The following is a 20,562-nucleotide window of genomic DNA, read 5'->3' as shown; positions in this document are numbered from 1 at the left end:
GTTCAGGCGAAGGAGAACAAGGAGAAAGACTGCTGCATCCATAAACTGGGGAGGTCCCAAACTACACAACTGGTGATGCCGGGAACCAGGGAACGGGTGAGTTTGGTACTTGTTGGAGACTGCAGAACTGAACGCCAGGCTTGCAGCGAAACCGTAGCATGAAAACCTGACAAGGGCGAAGCCCAGCAAGAGGTGGTGGAGATACCACAGAGGTATGTACTTGGTGGGCAGCTGGTCCGTGTAACATCGCCGATACCACTCGCAAGAGAAGCTCACAGTGTGCACCAGCTAGCAGCCCAACACTGCAACACCATAAAGAAACGGAAGGAAGAGAGGAGACGAACGCCAGAGAAGAGAAGGCAGCGGCGTTGCAAGAACTGAGAGAGGGCTTTAGAAGAAAAAGTCTTCCAAGCACGTTCCCCTGCATGAAAAAAGATAACAGGAGAATGGGAACCACAGAGGACTCAATGGAATCATTTTGACATCCAGTTTACTGGTCACAGTAGAAGCTCTGAAACAAAGTTAACTCTGAAACAAAATAGCTATAAAGGTTGTGAAGCCAGAGAAAGGATTGCTGAAAAGTTGAACATTGTGGGAGAAACCCAAAACCTAAAAATACCCTGGGAAAAGGGGAACATAACTCATCATTCTGTATGAAACAAAGACATTAATAAAGAGAAAGAATGAGATGAACTAGGGGTCAGAGGAGCTATACAGTTGAGCCAGACAACGTCAAGTTGACCACGATAATTGGAACTGTTATTACCCAAGAGAGAACGGATATCAAAATAAGATTGTCTATCAAGAGGATGCTGAGGCCCGGAAACAGGAAAATAGAGCTAATAAGGAAACTCCAAAAGGGAGCGCCAGAGACCAGGGAAAACTCAATAAGACAACTGAGGAACTTAAGAGACTGATCAGAGAACTCATGAGAGACTATTTGCGGATTGGATATTAAATACTGGAACTAGAAGCACCCTCAGGAGCAGGGAGTCATTCTCCTGGCCTAGGTTAGATTTTTCATAAGTGGCAGGGTCAGTTAGGCTAGTTTTTGGACAGCTGACTTATTTCTTCGAGACACTCACAACTGACAAACGGACACCTTAATTAGTAACATAGGTAGGGATCAACCATAGTGATAGGGAAAGATTGGCCTTACAGTGTTACTTTAATAAAATATTGTATATCAAGCCATCTGATGGTCCGTGTCCTTCTGGCCCACCACAGCACACAGAAAGTTCCAGATAGGAAGGTCTCTTGCAGTGATTTCTAGAGCTCAGTTCTTATTCTTTCTTCTGGGTACAACAAGGCTTCTTCACCTCTCTCAGGATATTGGGGTTTCCTCCCTTTCTTGAGGCTTTCCTTCTTTCCATTACTTACTCTTCTCTTCTGGGAACAAGGGAATCCCCCCCTCTGTTACACATCCACCCTCCTAGGAATCAAAGTCACTCTCTCTTCACTTGCAGCATATCCCACTATTGGTGAAGGGACGCCACTGTATGCTCACGCCAGAAAAAATACAACGCGCTAAGGAAAAGAATTCTTGCAAGGATAAGAAGTTTTTAATCACAGAAGAATAGATAGGCCAGCAAAGAACGCTACTGCACGAGAACGTTCTGCTGAAAAATGGTACAAGCAGAAGGTTACAAGGCAACACATCATTATTACTACGTCATAAATAGAATAAAAACCCATGTGACTGGTTGGTAAAACGCTATACATGAGCGGTCTGCTCCATAGGGGATGCCGGGCTGCAATTGGCCCCAGCCATGTCTGTCCATCTTTCATCACGTGGGGTCAGCTGGACTCATCTCTCCAGGGAATGGAGATCACGTTCCTCATTTGTTAGTATTGTAAGACAATGCTACTCTATCATTGTGGCGTGCATCTGGGAAATTCGGGGACTGGCACAGGGGAGGCTCAAGATCATGCTTACCCACACATTGTTCACTCAGTTCATATCGCATTCTCCGCACCCAAGGTTTCCACCCTCGCTTTGTACTATAATTTATTCCACCCTGAACCTCGTATTACAAAGTGTGTCATTTATGAAATAATGTGAAATGGTCATGTTCTTTTAGATCTTTTATAATCACTGGGTTTATGGTTGGTGGTCTGAGGTCACCTACTATCGCGGAATTCAGGGGTCTTGGACTGGAGCAGTTGTGGGTGCCATAACTCCTGGTGAGCTGAGTGGGGGTTGGAGGTCTGCTTTTTGGCCTGGCTGCGATGAATGTGCACAATGAGGCGCCTGGTGCTGTCTTGCAGCGTGAATTCCTTCTTGGGATAACAAGTAGTCAGAAAAGTTAAAGAACAAAGGGAATTTTCTATGGGAATGAGCAGCACGGGCCTTTCTACCATCAGTGCTTGGGCCTGTTCATGTTTCTTTGTCGGGCCTGTGTTTACCGCACAGCCAAGCAGGGCCGAATGTTTCTACCATAACTACGGAAAATGGTGCTTTCTTATATATGTGCACTAAATCTGTGCAGTTATATTTAATATTGTGTTTGTGCAGGGTCTCTTAGCACGCCCCCCTGCCCCCTTGTACATCGCAAGTGTGGTTACAGTATTCGCCTTACTCTAAATCGCCTAGAGGGGTGAGAGATGTTCATTTCCTTCCCAACATTGGCTCACTGAGCTCTCCTTCCCTCACTGGAGTACACTGCTACTCTGGGGTTCAAGGTACTCTCCTCTTCTGTCACACATTACCTCTTCTGGGAATCAAAGTCACTCTCTCTCTTCCTACTTCTCACTGCCCTTCTCGTGGGTGAGGGTTCTCTTTCTTTTGGTCTCAATAGGCTACCCTCACTAGAGCACACACAACCATTTTGAGTTCACTGGGCTCTCCTTTAACCTCACTGGAGCACACCTCTCTTCTAGGGGTTCAATGAATCCCTTCTCACCCTAAATGGAGGACACCCCTCTTCTGGGGATCAATGGGCTCTTCTGAGCCTCACTGGAGCACACCCATCTTCTGGGCTCAAGCGGTTTCCATTCTCTGGTGCTCTCAAGCTTTCTCAACAAACTCCTCTCATCGACTCCCAGCTCAGAGACACTGCATGTGAATCTTAGCCTCAGTTTAAAAGCCTTCGCCATCAACCCATTGGCGGAGAAAAACATTTGAATTGATTGGTTAATTTGCTTCCCATTCAGGGGGAGGGACATTTTTAAAGGGCTTGCCACCATTTCGAGCTTCTTTGTTTGTTTCCAGTGTAGGAGCTGGTGTTTGTCTGCTGCTCTGCTCCCTCATTCCCTCCTGGCTGCCCCTCTGCACGGAAGTTTGTTTTGAGGGTTGCTGGTCTTGAAAATGGCATCACAAGGGGCAGGGACATTTCTAATAAATTCCGACCTGTGCAAAATCGTTTTTCCTTTCGGAAGGGGGAAGGAAGTATTTCTCTCCATAAATGCAGCATCTGAAGGTGAGGGAGAAAACTGTTCTCCTTCACAAGCACTGCTGCTGAGATGGGGCTGCTTCTACTAATTTCTAGAACTTACTTCCAAGGCACTGAAAAATGCTTATCATGAAATGCTGTATTCCTCTTTCTAGCTGAATATTCAGTTTGATACACTTTCTACACTTACCCATTCATTGTTACTCAAACAATCACATTCCCTTCAACCCGTTATATCTTCCCTATTTTTTTCTGTGTGTCCTTCTCCTATTCCCACCTATGCCGCTCCTTACTTTTGCCCTTTTTTTGTTCTTCCTCCACAGAGTACTGGCTGGTTACACCAGGTGGGGGGCACAATACTTCAATTATCCAAAAAAGTTGCTGCACTGTATGGCCACTACACTGGAGCAGTATAAAAGCCTTAGAACACAACTTAAATTGTCAATGCTCCATGAAGAGGGTCTCCAATTCAAGATGCCAGCATTTTCCTATCGGTCCCTTTATCACTTGTGTTAGAAAATCCTCATTTAAGTCCCAGCAAACATTTATTTTACATTTTATTTTATATTTATTTTTATGTCGTTTGGTTTTAAAATGTCAAACCTTAACACATCGCAAGACAAAATTTTAGACATTTTAATAACCAATTCTGGACATATTTCATAAATAAGTTCCAATAAAAACTCACATCTATTAAATATAAAAGCCTCAACACAGAGGAAGAAATAAAATCCCACACATTTTATTCACTCTAAAAAACCACAATCAAATCAATCTGTGATAAAAAAAAATCGGATCATTGCATTACATAGTGATGGTGAGGTGGCTTCAAACAGTTGTTCCCATATTCTTTCCCATGGATTCAGTCTCATATCAGTTACAAATTTTGCAAAGCAGATCAGTTGCAAGTTCTGCAGTGACTCACCTTCTAATATAAGAGGGTGAATGGTCAAATTTCCAATTTGCAATCTCGACAACATCCCTGCATCTTCCACAGGTCTTATTCAAGTGCAAAATATTTAAACAAAATCTTACAATTGCACCTGTAAACCACCAGCAGGGACATTTCTTAGGATATGGCACCATGTCCCCCAGATATGTATGGGAGCTGGCTGGATCAGTAATTTGCTTATATTTGTACAGCTCACTACGAGTATAGCACCAATCTTCCTGCCATCTTTTTTTTTTTTGTGGCAAGATTATTTAGAAATTCCATTAAAGCAAAACCTCTTTTTGCCAATAGGTGAGAACATTGATTCACATAAAAGTGGTCCAATCCTGCATAATCTGCCTTCAAACATCCATAAAGGGACTGAGAAGGAGGATTAAGAAACTTTCTGCACACCAGTAAGCATCACCACAACGCTTTTACATTTAATGAGGCACTGCCTAGCTCAAACCATATTGCCTTCATTGGAACTGACTTCAGCAATGTTAAAATTCCCCTCCAGATCTGTGCTTCTAGGAAACCCAAATCTAAATCAACAATTTGGTCACAGATTTCTAATCCATACATGATTGCTGGAAGAATTTTCCCCTCATAAATCTTAAGTACATGGATCAGTGAGAACTTTCCAAATCATCTTTGCAGGTGTTTCATTTGTACTAGGGAATGAAATTTTTTTTTAAAAAAGTAAATTAATGCTAGTTTATTTGTCCAAGTGTCATTTTTAAAGCCCAAATATTTAATTTATTTAGCAATTTCCAATTTACTTCCAGAAATGCACCAATGTACACATTTTCTTCTGATCCCTGCAGTTAAGACTAAAATCTTTGTCTCATTGGTACTTATGCTTAAATCATTTTTTGGTATGTATCGTACAAAAGCATTCTGCAGTCGCGGCAAACCAATCTTTGTGCAATCCTTTAGCTTGATATCATCAGTATAACAAATACACGAAATATGAAAAACATACCTTAGGCGCGACAAAATCGGCTTTGGTAATTTCCTCCTCCAGGTCTGAAAGGTTGATTGATTGATTTGTTATTTATTATGCACCAATACACACATGTTTCAAGGTGCAACAAGGCAAGGAAGGGGGAAACGGAGGGAGAACAGGACAATTATCTTACTAGGTCTAGTGTCATTGAGATTGTGCAAGTGCGCAACAAGAAGTGCAGCAGAGAGGGTACAGGGAGAAGTGCACCCAGAGCAGCAGGGCCCTGAGCTAATGGCTGTGAAGGCAGGGACTACCTGGGACAATCCCAGACCGGTAGTGCAAGTTAGCCAGGCGACAGTGTCTGGTGTCCTCTAAGACTCACAGGACAACCAGGCAGCCACTCAAAAGACAGAGCAGTAGCAGGGAAAGGTTAGCAGGGTAAAGGGAGGGAGAAAGAGGAGAAAAGAAAGGTCTTGGGGGTTTCCAGAACTTAAGGAGGTCCGGCTCAAAGTGGAGACAGGCAGGGAGGCCATTCCATAGGGAGGCACCTATACCTCAATATCTGATTGGAGAATTGACTCAGCCGCAGATAGTTAGAGGTAGACTAGCAAAGAGCTCTAGCAGGAAGGTACTTAGGAAGAGAGCGTTGAAGTAGTAAGGGCCACTGCCCCAAAAAGACTTTTGAACAGTGCATTGGGTCTTAAACTTGATCCTTGCAGCCACAGGGAGCCAGTGGAGGGATTTCAGGGCTGGAGAGATGTGGTCCCTGGTCTTGAGGCCAAGGTTAAGACTTGTGGTCCTGTTCTGGATGAGTTGAAGAGGGCAGAGAGTAGAGGTAGGCAGATTGAAAAAGAGGCTGTTGCAGTAGTCCAGCCTAGAGAGAACCAGGGCTCTGGAGACCATGAGCTTCTGGGGGAAGTGAGAAAGGGGAGAATACCTCTGAGGAGGGACAGCTGGAAGTGGGCCTTCTTGGCAAGGTCTGTGATGTGTGGAGGGAAGAAGAGAGTGAAGTCTAAGATCACCAACATTTTTTGCCTCACAAGAGGGTGAGGGCAGAGGGCCCAAGGAGGGCGGCCAGGGTGAGAGAGGAAAAGTGGGAGCAGCGGTTCCAATGAGAAAGATCTCCGTTTTACTGGCATTAAGGCAGAGATCATTAGAGGCGTACCATGACTGAATAGCAGATAGACAGTCAGGGAGGAGCGAGGAGGAGGCAAAGGGTAGCCTGAAAGAGAGCTGCGTGTCATCCACATAACACTGAAAGTGAGAGGTCAAGGTAGAGATCAGGAGGGGCAATGCGGCCAGATGGACGTTGAAGAGCCGGAGAGAAAATATAGTGCCCTGAGGAACATTACATGTGGAGAGAGAAATGTTGGAGAGAAGGGAACCAAACAGAACCTGGGAGGGTCGTGGAAGGAGGTCAGCTAAACCAGAGCCTGAACCATGATACCAAGGGTCTCACAGAGACAGGCAATCAGGATGCTGTGGTTGACCGTGTCAAAACCAGAGGAAAGATCAAGGAGAATGAGGACCAAGGGAGAGTTAGAATCAACATAAGAGATCAGATCTTCTCAGGTGCTCAGGAGTGCAGTTTCCGTGCCTCTGGCTACTCTGAAGCCAGACTGAGGGTTATAGAGACAATCAACAGATTCAGAGTGGAGGGTTAGCTGGGAGATAGCCAACTTCTCCAGGAGTTTGCCCAGAAAAGGAGTGATAGAGATCGGGCGATAGTTTGCCGCAATGGAGGGGTCAGCAGGAGGCCTTTTTAGTAGGGGGTGCACAAGGGAGTGCTTGAGAAGAGGGGGGAATGAGCCAGTGGCGAAGGAGCGATTATGAAATCGGCCAAGGCTGGAGCGAGAGAACCAATGTTGTCCTTGTTGGTTCTAGAAGAGCAGCGGGTCACCTGTTCAGATGAGACTTTCATCAACCGGACTTGTCTGGAGACATAGCCAGGAGACTCAGAGAGGAGCGGGGAGCAGCCAAGGCAGGTATCAGAGGTGTGGGGGCAGTCCAAGGGGTAGTGGTGGAGAGTGCAGACAGGATGTCCTGGGTTTTAGTGGTAAAATGAGAAGCCCGAACCGTGCAGCGGGCCTGGGTGGGTGTAGAGGAGGAGGATGCTGCAGTAGTATTGACCAGCTCCTTGCAGATTTTGAAAAGTTTGGCAGTGTTGTTAGAGGCCGCAGAGATGCAGGCTTGAATGTCGACCCTCTTCTTAGAGAAGATGGAGAGTCTGTATTGCCTTTGGAGCAGGCAGCAGGTCGGTTTGCCACAGGGTATGCCCGAAGCTACCCGCTTCCACTCAGTTACTCTGCACTTGCGATTCAGAGCAGCCAAATCAGAGTAGTACCAAGAGTTGCACTTTGTGGCAGGCTTCAGGCGGACCCTCATAACAGAGGCAAGGCAAGGATAACAAGAGTGTTAGAGATGGAGAGGTGAAGGTTGGAAAGGGCTGTGTCAGGATGGGAGTCAGCCGCAGGAGTAGGAGCAGAGCAGAAAGTGGAGGTAAAAGCGGCCACTGACACTCGCTTCATAGGTCGAATACGGTGAAGGAAGGTGGCAGTGCTGGGTAGGCCTTTGACATAAGGATTGGAAGTTTCAGTTGAAAAGAGAGGAATGTGATCAGTCCAGGAGAGTGGAGTAGAGAGAGGATTAGAGGGGGATGCCTGATGAGATGAGAGCATCCAATTTGTGTCGGGCAGAGGGTAGATGGAGAGGGAAAGAGTCAAAGGTTGTGGAAGAGCCCAGATGAGGCTGGGGAGTCCAGGTGGATGTTGAGATCCACAAGGAGGAGAAGCTGGCAGGAGGAGGAAAGGAGAGAGTAGGAGAGGTCAGACCATTCAGAGAGGAATGGGGTAACCGGGCCAGGTGGCCTCTAGATGGTGGCCAAGGTCAGAGAGAGGCCAGGAGAGATAGAGAGCCTCCAGACCAGGCATTCAAAGGAGGAATAGGTATGAGTGGGAAAGATGGAAGCAGGGATCCACTCAGGAAAGATCAGGGCCACACCTCCTGTGGGCCAGTTGGGCCTGGGCTCAGAGAGGATCTTGTAGCCCTTGGGGAGGAGTGTGTCGAACAGAGCTGGCCTTGTACCATGTCTCGGTAAGAGCAAGAACATCCAGGTCCAGGAGTGTTTGGCAGATGTCAGAGGAGTGTTTGACAGCAGAGCAAGAGTTGAGTGTGACCAGGTGGAGCAGGTTGCCACATTTGAAAGACTTCCGGGGGAAGGAAGGGAGGTGCAGGGGAGAGGAGCCCCCAGCGGAAGTGGCAGAGGAGCCAGAGAGGTGGAAGGAGGAGGCGGCAAAGGAGCTAGAAAGGTAGTTGATGGCAAGGGAGCCTGAGAGGTGGCCGAGGAGCCAGAGATGCAGAAGATGGCATGGGAGCCTGATAGGTGGAGGGCAGAGGTGGCCGAGTAGCCAGAGGGGTGGAAAAGGGGAGTGGCAAGGGAGCCAGAGAGGTAGTGGATGGCAAGGGAGCCAGAGCAGTAGAAGGATGAGGAAGCAGAGGGGCCCTAAAAGTGGTAGATGGAATAGCTGGAGAAGGAAGGAAGTTGATGAGGCAGAGCAGATGCCTATCAAAAAGTAGGAGATTGGGCTGAGGGTCCTGGACCATGACGTTGCCATTAAGATATACATTAATGATGAATCTGGAAGACTGGAAGGGGGCCATGAGGACCTCCCACCGGTTGCCACCATTAATGGGAGAGAAGGAGGAAGGAGAGAGAAGTGCAACCATATGAAGGGTCCATAGGACGGGTGAAGGAACGACAAAGAGGATGTCAGTGAGAGTTTGTCTGGAAGAGGCACTGATGTAGGTGTCAGCAATGGGAAGGCCTGGATTGGAGCCCAGGTTGTCCTTGATCTTCTTCCTTCCAGGCTTCGTGAGAAGAGAAGGATAGGAAATAGAGAAGCAGTTACAGAAGATGGGGGAAATTGAGAGCACCATAGTGGGTGTGACTGAGGGAGGATAAGGGCAGTCAGAGGGATAGAAAAGAAGGAAAACACTGCATAGAGCAATGCCCCACAGGGTGCACAAAAAGTATATTAGAGAACAGGTGCTAAACAATGGTGGTAAACCGTAGTGTACTCCTAGTCCATAGTCTCTTTTCCTCCATACTGTATGGGGCGTCCCTCACTAGCGACGGGAAGCAGAACCTTTATCACCAGAATAAATTGCCTTCCCCTTTAAATTTCGATGTGTGGGGGCACAGAACTGGGAGTATGTGCTCCCCTGATGCCACCCACCAGCACCACTCCTTAGTCCCCTTTGACGAGTCGACAATATTATGATCGTCTAATGACACTGACAGGTTACGGGGGAGGATATTGGGACATATGGAGGAAAGGGCACTATGGACTAGGAGTACGTTAGTTAACTTATAATTGTCCCATGGGCGATTGCAACTGAATGCAACAGCGGGGAGTAGAGCTGCCCCTCTAAGAAAACAGGTTCTTCAAAACTGCCTGACCAAATGCTGCGTCCGATCTGCCACTGGTATCCAAGCAGTAGTGCCTGCAAAAGGTGGATGGGGAAGCCCAAGAGGCCACCTTGCTCATCGTTTGCCATGGGATGTGTCTTTGGAAAGCCACCACCGTGGCCTTGGCTCTGATGGCGTGAGCATGCATGTTTGATGTCAAAGTCCTGTGCTGCCCCTCATATCCCTCCTTGATGGCCATAACCATCCAACTTGCTATGGAAGCCTTGGAGGCTTGACAGCCTGGTTTTAATCTGCCAAAAGTGATGAAAAAGGCATCCGATTTACGTTATCTCCTTGTCCCGTCCAGATAGAATCTTAGCGCATGCTTGACATCCTGAGAGTGCAATACCTTCTGAGCCTCATCCTTTGGATCCCAAAGAACGTTGTGCGTACAATCTCCTTGTTAATGCGAAAGGAGAAACAACCTTAGGGAGGAAAGCAGGATGTGTCCTGAGAACCACATTGTCCTGGTGAAACATGGTATAAGGTTCAGAAGCCAGAAGAGCCTGAATCTTGCTGCTCCGACGTGCTGAAGTAAGGCCAGCCAGCAGGGCAGTCTTAATAGTAACCAGCCTGATGTCTGCTGATGCCATGAGTTTCAAGGGCTTGTGAGCCAGGGCGCCCAACACCACGTTAAGGTTCCAAACCGGATGTGGACGTTTGACAGGAGGGTATAATCTTTTCAGGCTCACCAAATGCCTTTTAACCACCAGATCGGAAGAGGAGAAGATGCCGTCTCCGGAGTTCTTGAAGGCTCCTATGGCTGCCAGATACGTATGGCAGGTGTCTACCTGCACATTTTAGTGAGCCAGATGCACAGAGAAGGATAAGGATAAGACGACGTCCATTGAGCAAGTCAGCAGATCAATCTTGTTTGTCTTGCCCCAGTGGCAGAACCTAGTCCACTTGCTCCGGTATTGACTCCTGGTGGATTCGCTCCTTGCCCAGTGTATGATAGCCAGGTTGTCCTGTGATAAGTGTAAATGCTTCATCGTGGCCTGTTCAGTAACCAAGCTGCCGTGGCTAACTTCTGCAGAGCAGGGTGAATCACTGTGCCCCTCTGCTGGGAGAGTTAGTGGGAAGGACCCAGCAGGAGGTGGACTGGAGGTTGGTCCGACAGTCGGACGGGATCCGAGAACCAAGGTCTTGCCGGCCACCATGGCGCAATCAAGATGAGTCAAAGGCTCTGCGACTCTCTGACCCTGCAGATGATCCTGTGAATCAGCCTAGTGGGGTGAAACGCGTATGCACTCATGCCGTTCCACCAGATCTGCAACGTGTCCCCCAGAGATCCCCTGCCTTGCCTCAGCCAGGAACCGTACTGAGGGCACCTCCTTTTGTTCATGGTGGTGAATAGGTCTAGCTGGGGGTGGCCCACCTTTCGACCATCCCCTTCAGGACCGCTTCGTTCAACTGCCACTCGTAGTTGTCTATCCCCAGCCTGCTGGGCCTGTCCGCCACCAGGTGGACTGCTGATAAGTAAATGCAAATTCAAATCCCAAATGTCGATGGCCAGCCAGCAGAGTGGAGGGGACCTGGTACATCCCAGCGTGTTGATGTAATACATGCAAGTGGAGATGTCTGTCTGGATGCAGACAGACTTGCTGTTGACAATGGGGAGGAACGCTTTGAGGACTAGCCAGATGGCCATCGTCTCAAGCCAGTTGATGTGTTCCAGCTGTTTCTGTCGTGACCATACTCTATGGACACTGGTTGTCCAGTGAAGCTCCCCCATCCCTCTAGGGATGAGTCTGTGGTAATGGTGATCTCTGGGGAAGGCTGCCTGGACGGTCTGCCCTCTAACAGGTTGGTCTATGCAATCCTGCACTCCACCACTCCAAGTCCGGGTGTAGGTGCTGTAGTATGCCGACTAGAGCTGCCTGGGAGCCAGTCTCCTGATTCTAAGAGTCTGAGAAATGCAGCTGCAGCCTTCTCATTTTGAGTCTGGTGTGCAGTACAGCCAGGAGACAAACCACAATTATTCCAAGCAAGTGCTGGTACCACCATGCTAAGGTCACAAGGTCACTGGTCTGCTGAGAAAATGCCTGGTGGCCTTCCTGATTGCTGTGATCTTGTCTGCCGAGGGGAAGATCCTCTCAACACTCGTATCCCAAATCAGCCCCAGGAATGCTAAGGACTGAGTGGGGATGGGCTGCAACTTCTTGAGGTTGATAGAGAACCCCAGATCATATAGCATGTGCATAAGTGGTGTAGATGTGCACTGGACAGCCTCTGGAGATTCAGATCAGACTAGCCATTCATCGAGGTATGGAAAAAGGTGGTGGCCCTCCACCCTGAGCAGGGCTTCTACAGAGTTCATTAATCTTGTAAAGACCCTCTGGGCCGAATTGAGGCCAAAATGGAGGACTTTGTACTGAAACTGAAAGCCCATGATCCTGAACCTCAGGAAAGAACGATGGGGCTCCCAAATCGGGACGTGCAGGTAAGCATCCTTTAGATCCAGGGAGCACATCCAGTCTCCCCCACACCAAGTCTCCGCAATGAGTGCTGGAGTAACCACCTTGAACTTTTGAAGGGGTAGGGAAAGGTTCAAGAAAGAGATGTCTAGAACAACTCTCAGGCCAGCCTGGTTCTTTCTCTGAATGGCAAACATCCAGGAATAGAAGTCCAGGCCTTGCTGTGATGCTGGAACCTCCTCCACCGCCCGGCTCCCGATGAGCGAGTGGATTTCCGCCAAAAGATTTGTTGTCCCAATCTGTGGGAGGGTAGGAAAGAGGAAATGGAGGAATTGGCAGACAGAAGCCCATGGAAACTATGGAGAGGATCCAGGGGTCCGCGAACCTTGCCTGCCAGTAATGGATTTGTTGGGCAAGCCTGCACTCCCACCATTAACTTGTGAATTTGGATGGCATTGTTACAGCTTTTTACCCTCTGAGGCTGGTGCCTGGCAGGGGGACTGGAAAAACCCCTTGTGGGAGGATTTGTGCTGCTTGCGCCTGTGCTGGTTCAGAGACTGGTCGGGATGCCTAGCGGGTCGCTCCTGAAGCCACAGAAGGTACGGGTTCTGTCAGAGGGTTGGTGACTTTGGTTGTAAGACTTGGGCACTGATTTTGCCAGGATTGACAAAGACTTCGCTGTTTGCAAGCTATTTTTCTTCTTGTCAAGTTCCTTGTCCATGGTCGCGTGAAACACGCCAACCCCGCCCCTCAAATGGCAGGTCGAGAATGCGCTCCTGCACATCAGGGCTAAATTAGTCGCCTTAAGCCAAGCTGTCCTCCTCATATCAGTAGTGATACAGATAGCTCTACCAGCGGTGTCGATGTGGGCCACTGTACACTCCATGATATCCTGGGCCACAATTTTCAAACCTGCCAACCGAGCGTTGAAGAGCGCCTGACTAGGCGCGGAAAGGTTCGGGAGGAAGTCCGCAATCTCCTGCCAAAACTTTTGATTCACTACTGCCAGCATCGTATCAGCATTGGTCTGACGCAGGTGGAGCGTGGCATTAGAGTAAAACTTTTTGCCATAGGACTCCACAGCCCTTCGTCCTTCGCTAGGAGTGCTGATGTGGGGGCAGATGCCAAAGACTGCGGTTTGGGATAAAGAGGCCGCAGCTATAACAGAGGAATGCGGTTGAGTGTTCACAGACAGTATGAGAGAGTCCCCCTTCGCCTGCCTATAACCTGCCATCAAGGCCTTTATTGGTAGGCTGCATGGAGTGTGGCTTAACCCATCCCTTCTTGGCCAGGGATTCTACATCCTTCTGTAGAGGGATGCCAGCGTGACCAGAGTGAAGTGGTCTTGGCAGTCTGTCATTTCGTTTTCTGTAGGACGAGGAGCCCAGCAGTGTGAAACACCAAAAACCCAGTTACAACGGGTAGCAGGACGCGGAGTGTGACCAGAGTGAAGCAGTCTTAGCAGCCCTGGCAAAGCCTGGTCTGAGCCTGTGGAGCCTGTGAAACTTTCACTTATTACCTGAAACAGCTATGGAGAAGCGGGAGGTTGACGCGATATCGACATTGGAAAAAATATGAGAAAGTAAGGTCGGCGGATCCTGCTAATTCTGACGGACTGTCAAAGAGCAACTCAGAAAGTTGGACTACCGTCAGGGAAGCAGTGTATGAACTTCAAACAGGGTGCGACCTGGCTGATATGAGTGAAACGCTACCTTATAATAGCAACCTAATGGCCCGCCCTGTTTGTCCCTTCATTATCAAGGTTAAAATAGTCAACAGTACGGCGTTATACATGGATTAATTATCCACGAGTAATCCATTGATAAAGCCTGCCATTGACACTAACACTGCCACTGCCACTGCCACTGAGCACTGCCCTGAACCAGAAGGACTTACCGGGTGGGGCAGGGGTGGCTGTTGGAATCTGGAGGGGGAGAAGGTACAGGTGAGGGTCTGGCTGAGCAGGAGGCCGTGGCCCCGCTGGTGGAAGCTGTAGTAGAATAAGTCAGTCGAGGAGAGGAGGAGGCAAGCTACTCCACAGAGAAACGCATTCCTAGGTCCGCGATTATGCAGGTGGAAAACAGCACACCGAAACTACATGAAGTAGGAAAATGGAAGCCGGCAGTGGGGGTGGCCAATGCATCCAAGAAAAAGGCATGGAGTACCCAGGAACAAGGGAAAAAATCCAACTGAACATTAGTTTTAAGTAAGGAACAATCCTTGGGTTCTGTGGTGAAGTGCTCAGAACAATGGCTGGAAACGCTAGTAGAGCACCAACCACAAAGAGAGACACTTTGCTATAGGGAAAGGCGCACACCAAGTGCTCCTGCCCGAAATTCAACCTAACAGGCAAGTGAATATTACTGAACCAACCCGGGGAAGGAATTGGTTTGGGGTCAGTGGTACAACTGGGGATGGAGGCCATTTGAAGAAATCTGCAGCAAAAAGTAATATATGCGGGGTAAAGGAGGACCAATTAATAACATGAACGGGACCCATCAAGAAAAAAACATTTGTAAACCATCGACATTGATACCCATGGGAGACTTGGGAAGTCGTTGATTTTTCTTTAATGAGAATGTAGCAACTGTCAGCAATGACTGTATTAACCGAGATAAAACCGCAAACAGAGACACAAATTACTGAGGGAGAAATCTCAGACCAGCCGTTATTAGAGAGCTCAAGCTTGACTGAAAAGGAGTTTGACTTGGCTAACAGAGCTAAACCTACTGAATCTATTGAGGGAAACAAAATGAAACAGATTGACGTAGCCCGACCAGGAATTGGCAAAAATTGGGATGAGACACAAAAAAGAGGAGAGCATGGTAATGCGAATGATCGAGGACCATTAGTACCTGGGGGCAACAAACCTGCTTTCACAACAGAGTCATCCCAAAACGATGGTGAGGAATGACAATGGCAGTGAGACCCTGTGATCTCAGGATTTCCTAGTAATTTCAACTTTGGCGGCCACAGTGGCGCTCTTTATGAAGTTATATGAGAGCATGGGGGAGATGCTGAGAGACCATACTACCATGCTCCACTCCAAAATGTTTTTTGTTGAAGGTTCCATAACGAGCATACAAAATGACATGGACAACAGCTCAGTTAGAATTTCTAACCTACTCCATACCATCTTGGAACCAATAATCAAAGACAAAATGAGTAAGTGATCGTCACAAATATCGGAAACATTGGGTTCCTAGTGTACGGGAGCCAAATATATTAGGGAGGAACAGGGAGCCGTTCTCCTGAGAATGTGATGGTGGTGGAAGAGCTAAAGGAACCAACATCAAGTATAAGAGAGCTGATGACGAATAAGCAACAATCTAGACAAACCAGCGAGAGATGCCCAAAAGAGAAACCTGTGGAAACAATGGACAAATCAAGGGACGTCACTAGCAAACACCTTGGAAACCAGAAGAAGGAACATACGGAGGCTGAAAGTTTGACTGACAGTTCACAGCCCTTGAACATCAGGCTCGTGAAAATCCAGGAAGTCACAGAACGCAAAGCCAAGGAGAGATCGACTACTATTCAAGATAAACAGAGTCAAAACATAGGGGATAAGTAAGAACGAGAGAAACCTTGTCAGAAAATGTGCCACCTTTTTTCCGCACAAAATATTGAGAAAAGTAAAACCGGAAAAGAGCAACAAGGTAGAATGGGGAAAGACAACATACCCCAGTCTAAACTCACCTCTAAGAAAGAGACTGCCCATAAGAAAACAAAAAAATCAAAATAATTGCTCCAAACAAAAATCTAATGAAAGTAGAGCATTCATTAGAAATGTAACACTCCCACAAAACAGTTGCCATGAAAAAGCCTGAGATGTGAATAAAACCAAAACAGAAGAGCCCAATTGAAAAGCCCTGAAAGGGGTTGTATTCAAACATCAGGAAGTAGTGGAATTGGAACAAACAGAGGATGAGATTTCTTGTCGTTGTCACAGGTGGTGTTGCTACCAGGCTATCCTACCCGTCATCCCATATCTCCTTGCATGGGTCGTCTTGCCGTTGTACTCGCACTGGGTTTCTGGCAACTTCTTTCTCCCGACCTTATTTCTGTCGCGAGACGTCTAAAGTTATTTCCTCTTGCTGTAGGGCCACACCCGTTTTCCTGTTCAGCTATCCTTGCTGCTCTTCAGTCCAAGTTTTATTATTAGCTGTTGTATCAGTTTCACTGATTGCATCTTCATCCGGTCTTATTACACCAGTCTCTGTCAGCTCCTCTTCCGTTATGGATCCTTTCCCACCTATATATCAAAGAGACTGAAGCACAAATAGGTGGCACGCACCCTTCGCTCCAACGATGACAAAAATCTGAAAATTCCCAAAATCTCATTGTAACTCGTTAGAAGGGGCGCTTTCTTGGCAGCTGCCCCGGCGAGATGGAATGCTCTACATTCGGGTCTTAGAGATTGCCCGACACCAGAGCTATTCAAGAACAAACTTAAGACACACCTGTTTAAATAAGGGGCCTTCTGATTTATACTCCGATTGCTTGTAAATCACTGTTTTTCGGCACCTGTACGCCTCTGAGCCACTCTGGATGCGCCGAACAAATATCTTAAAAAAAGTAAAGTATGTAGATAAATCCATGAGATCTATTGAGTCCATCTCATCCTCTGTTTGTTCCAATTCGATAGCTTTGTTAGATGTGGCTGGCAGGGTGCACCTATAACCTTGAAAGCCTTGTCTAACTGGAGTGTGGTCACCAGAAACAGAGACATATGGCAGGCGGGTTTTGTTAAGGGTGTGGGGAACCCATTAAACATCTTCATTGTTAACACCCTTAAAGCCAGGACGGAGCAGAACAACGGACAGAATATTTTCATGGCATTTGCAGATCTTTCCCAGGCATTTGACACTATTAAATGACTGAAATTGTGTAGAAAAATGGCCGAGTGGAAATGCCCAGGAGCAATTCTGGAAACCATCAACGTTCTCTATTCGGGTAAAACCATGAAAATAAGGCTAGATAAATCAGGCCTCTTAACAAACCCTATACCAACCAAGGATGTCCATTGTCACCGGATTTGTTCACACCGTTCATCTCTGACCTGGACAAAGCGTTTGAAACAACTAGATGCTTTCTATCAAAAATTGCAGGAGTCTCTGTTGGCAGATTGTTGTATGCTGATGACATTGGGCCTCATTACACGTCACCCGGTATGGAAATAACAGTGGCGGTAAACCCGCCACCATTGTTTCCATACGGGGTGATCTTGTGTCCTGCAGGCGGGGGTGTCATTCCCGCCAGGTCTGACCTGGCGGGTTTACCACCACCCGCCTGCAGGCGGACGTGGAAACACCAGCACCATCACGAGATGGTGCCAAGTGTTTCCACTTCCCCATTCTCATGGAGTCCTTTGGGACTCCATGAGAATGGGGATTTACCGAATTCCGCCTCCGGAATTCCCGGGTCACCGGGCTCGTAATGTCCCGGTAATTCCGGGAATCACGGAGGCGGAATGGTAATACGAGTCCGGCGGTAACCTGCCGGAATTTCAGGCACAGTTACCGCCGGACTAGTAATGAGGCCCATTGTGTTGGTGGATCAGACACCAATAGGACTTCAATGGCAACTGGAGGCACTCCAAACATATTTGGAGGCAAATGATCTACAAATCAATCCAAATCTAGGATGATGTCGTTCGGAGCAACTCTAGTAGGGCGCAATAACAAACTATATTAATGGAATCTGCAAAGTTAAAAAATATTGGAGGTTTCATCCCTCATTTACTAGAAAATGCGAAGGAGTAGTAACAGAAGACCTTAGAAGGAACGCTAAAAACCTGGCTGCCCAAGGGTGCTTGGTGCTGAGAAAATTCTGTGTTTTTTTCCCCCAATGCCCCTGAACGACTTCTACCAGATGAAAGTGATTCCAATTCTAACCTATGTTGCTGAAACATCATTCTCACTATCGGAAGAGATTTGGCCAATGATAGAAGGAATCTTCTGGAAGGTCTTGAGGCTGCCTTAGAGTATACCAATCCAGGCTGTGAGAATGGAACTAGGCCTGGGCTATCATCTATGAAAGTTATAGCAACCTGGAAATCCTTGGCCTTCTACCGTAAGTGTACGGAAGAAAAGCCAAGTGTTAAGAAAGGCCCTAGAAACTAACAGTGAAAGAACCTTAACAGAATGGCACATAATCTGTCAGGCGATAATCAACGACTTGGGTGAATCAGATACTTTACTGGTAAGGGACCCGAACAAAAGAAAAAGAAAAGCTCTACATCAATGACCGGATAAGAACACAGGATGAAAGATCAACGTACAAACAATATGGAACCCACTTACTAGATGCTAGCAAACTTAACACCTTGGCAAAGTATCTCCAGCTATTTCCGAACTATTTCTTTAGGGCACAGTTTATGCGTTTCCATTTAAACCTTTTCCCAACTAGGGAAGTAGCGTCATTAAGGGAAAGAAACACATCAGATGTATCCTGTAGACTTTGTAGAGATAACGATTCAAGGGAAACCCTGAAACACCTAACCCTGATCTGTCCAGTGCTAAAAGATGTGAGAACAAGGCTGCTGGGAGAGGCAATCATTGGTTATGCATTTCGAAAAATGGATGACTGGGGGCAGGTGTTAATTGAAGGTGATAAAACCCATATCACTTTAGCTTTGATTAAGCTGCTGCTGATCATATTCAGGGAAATTGATGGTTTGGACTTGGCACAGAATGATGTGTAGAACTGATTGAGGAATATACTGGTAAAGTGGATTACTTAAATAGGCACCTGTGTATTTTATGAATGAAGTTGGATGTCGGTGATAAAGGTTTTTCTATGCTGTAAAGCAGCCGTATAAAAATGCTAACAATAAATTAAAAAAATGAAGGGATGGCAGTTGTTGTGGCAGGGCGGAAGGTCAGCACCTCGCCCAGGATCCCCGCCTCAGGTTGTTCAATTTGTGGCTGCGGGATCCCGAGGTATTCTGCCACACCCGCCAGTCTCTCGTGGAAAGCCTTAGCTGACGAGGAAGTATCCTGATCCTCGTCTGTGCCACCCGCTGTGTCATGCAGGTCGAGAACTGTCAGAGGAGTGCTGGGTGCGGGCAGCTGTGGGGTGCTGACTGGGGGCTGTGCCGGAAGTGGAGGCACCGTGACTGGTGTGAGCACGGGAACCAAGGGCTGAACTGGAACCGGGGTCTGTACCACAGTCAGAGCCTGAGGTGGTACCAGAGGGAGCATGTCCTTGATGAAGGAGGCGGCTCCGGGTGAGTAGCCATCTTGTCTGGCCTGGCGGCCATTTTGTCAGGCCATGCGCCACAAGCCTGCGGCGAGGTGCCTGATGCACTGGGCCCAGTCTCCACATACATGCTTAAAATCAAAGGCTCAGACCTTCCCTGCACCTCAGGTATAGACCTGGGAGGCGGAGTGCCCTCGCCCTCGATGCCAGTAGTGCAACTGCTGCGTATAGGTGCCCCCTCAGGCGCAAGCCCATGTGTCAGAGCAAAGGGACCTCAGGGAGGTCCCCTGTACCAGAGCCTTGAGGCCCCTCAGTGGTGGGAGCAGGAGGATCTTCTTACCCCTCGGCCTGTTGGCCGGTAGCTCTAGGAGCCCCTGTCCCCTTGCTGGTCTTAGGAACTGGAAGGCCCCTCCCACTTGGGTGCTTCCCTGGGAAGGAGTCGCCCTGGCGGGGTGCGGAGGAGAACAGGACACCTACCTTGGGCTTGGTCTTCCTCCTCACGCATGTCTTGATGTCCTCTGAAAGTGATCTTTCAAACTGCTCCCTTCACCTGGCCAAACGATTCTTCAGAGCTCACGGGATCAATGTGTTGCAAGCAGAACAACCATCCCAGCTATGGACAGGGTCAAGGGACTGGGAGGAAAGCGCGTGGGGAAGGAACCCTTGCAGCCCGGGCACCTGCTGAAACCCGCCATCGTCGACATGCGCCAGGGAGGAGCATGGCACCAGAGAACAGAGTATTATCTCTGACAATTGCTATGAGAAAAAAGAAGAGAAAAGAGTCTTCCGGGGGAATAGCGTGTGGAATTACAAGGCCGGAGCTGTAACCCAGGAGCGCTGGTGAAAGCAGACTGTTCCCGTCGACGTGGAAAAGAGGACTGAGGAGTGGCGCTGGTGGGCGGAGTCAGGGGAGGGCATGCTCCCAGGGCCACACCCCACGCACATCTCGATTTAAAGGGGAAGACAATGTTTTCTGGTGAAAATGGTTCAGTTTCCCGTCCGTAGCAAGTGACACCCCATACAATACGGGGGAAAGGGGACGGGACGTAGGAGTAAGGAAGTAACAGGCAAACAGAGTGCAGACAATGACAGCAGCAAGAGCAGCAACAGGCAGTGCGTGGAGGGAGTGATGGGAGCCGACCAGGCTCAACTCAACCAAAAGAGAAATAACCTGGAGGGCAACAGTAGAGATCACAGCATAA

The 20,562-nt window shown here is 48.1% G+C and overlaps 1 protein-coding gene across 4 annotated transcripts in view; it reads right to left on the bottom strand.

The window, feature by feature from the left end:
* MSH3 (mutS homolog 3) overlaps nt 1-20,562 on the bottom strand; it is a 2,767,116-nt gene that overhangs the window by 1,404,304 nt on the left and 1,342,250 nt on the right. The window lies entirely within an intron of this gene.

The sequence above is a fragment of the Ambystoma mexicanum genome, chromosome 6p, assembly GCF_040938575.1.
Source record: "Ambystoma mexicanum isolate Mex_15411 chromosome 6p, UKY_AmexF1_1, whole genome shotgun sequence".
Lineage (NCBI taxonomy): Eukaryota > Metazoa > Chordata > Amphibia > Caudata > Ambystomatidae > Ambystoma > Ambystoma mexicanum.
This window is presented reverse-complemented; position numbering and strand designations above follow the sequence as displayed.